Here is a 1504-nt window from a genome sequence, read left to right as displayed (position 1 = left end):
CGACCCTGCTCCCCTTCTTGTAAATGGGAGTGACGTGACCCTTCCTCCAATCATCCGGGACCTCACCTGACAGCCACGACTTCTCAAATATGATGGAGAGCGGCTCAGCAACCACCTCAGCCAGCTCCTTCAGGACCCTGGGATGCACGCCATCTGGCCAGGGAGTCAGGGAGAAGAGCTGAAGGGTTGGATGGTGGATGAGGAGAAGAGCAGGAAAGGGAAGCAGCCAAGAGGGAAGAGCAGCAAAGACAGTGCTGTGTGTTCTGCCCCAAGATACGTTGGAAGCCAGGAGAAAAGGTCCACGCTCTCAGGTTAGAGATGGGACGGGAAGGATGTTTGGGTCTGACAAATGGAACCATGGCAAGCCTGGGGGAAAGGGGCTGAGCCCAACGGTCACAGAAGCCCCGTTGGGGGAGGGGCTCCCCTAACTGCCACTCTCCAGCTGTCATGGCAGGTAAGGCAGCAGGCTCCCCCTGCTCCCGTGCTTCAGCTGGCCCCAGCTGAAGCCCCAGATCCCAGCTGAAGCCCCACATGCCACCCTTGTGAGCCACATCTCAGCCCAGCAGCCCAGATCTCAGCCCAGTGCCCCTTCTGGCCTTTCCCCACAGAGAGAATCCCTCGAGGAGCGCTGACGGTGCCTGTGACGCCTGAAGCCACTTTCCCTCAAGCCACTGTGCCGCCACCGGACCCCGCCTGGATGCAGCCCACCATCCGCGGACCGATGCCGGTACCACCCCAACCCCTCCCTGTCCCCAGTGCCACCCACCTGGTGCCTCAGGCCTCTGTCTGGCCTGGGGTACCAGGTGTCTGGGGACAGGCAGCACAGCAGCTCCCACCTGGGGGGCTGCCCCCAACTGTGGCCCAGCTGCCACCTGGGGGGCTGCCCCCAACTGCGGGGCTGCACTCACCGCTGCTGCAGCTGCTGCCTGGGGGGCTGCACCCACCGATGGCTCCCCCCGCTGCCCCTGCTCACTGCTGGGGACATCCCCTGCTGGCAGGGATGCTGCTGCCCCAGCAGCTGATGGGGTTGTGGCCTGGGGCCGTGCCCCATGCAGAGCCCCCGCAGCCCGCAGGCACCTGCCTGCCGCAGGCCCCCGGCCGCCCCGGCCCCCCGCCACTTCTTTTGCAGGTACCGGCACTGCAGCAGCTGCAGCAGCACGTGCTCCCCGTGCCCTGCACCCTGCCCGCCAGCTGGGAGCCGCCCATGGAGCCCTTGCAAGACGCCGTGCTGCTCATGGAGGACCAGGGGCACCCAGCGCCCACCCACGGCTGCCCCCATCCTGACACGGCTCTGCTCACCTGCAGCGCTGCCACGCCTGTACTGGTGGATGTACTGGGCTGATACCTTAAGTTATTAGATGAAGAACCCAACATGCTTCAGTGGACTACTGAAGAGAAGGAACTAAGAAAAGAATTAAAACAAGGCCAAATTACAGCCCCAGTCCTAGCTCTTCCTGCCTTGAAGCCCTTCCAGCTTTTTGTTACTGTAGATCGAGGGGCAGCT

At 63.4% G+C, this 1504-nt stretch overlaps 1 long non-coding RNA gene across 1 annotated transcript; it reads right to left on the bottom strand.

The window, feature by feature from the left end:
- Nucleotides 1-663: 663 nt before the first annotated feature.
- Nucleotides 664-1152, bottom strand: LOC107306881. Its single transcript, XR_001552287.2, has 2 exons — nt 873-1152; nt 664-836 (listed from the first exon to the last, which is right to left on the bottom strand). It is a non-coding gene; the product is annotated as an uncharacterized LOC107306881 (long non-coding RNA).
- Nucleotides 1153-1504: the final 352 nt, after the last annotated feature.

This window comes from Coturnix japonica (assembly GCF_001577835.2).
Source record: "Coturnix japonica isolate 7356 chromosome 7 unlocalized genomic scaffold, Coturnix japonica 2.1 chr7random8, whole genome shotgun sequence".
NCBI lineage: Eukaryota > Metazoa > Chordata > Aves > Galliformes > Phasianidae > Coturnix > Coturnix japonica.
Note: the sequence above shows the minus strand (reverse complement) of the source record. Positions and strands in the feature narration are given on the sequence as shown.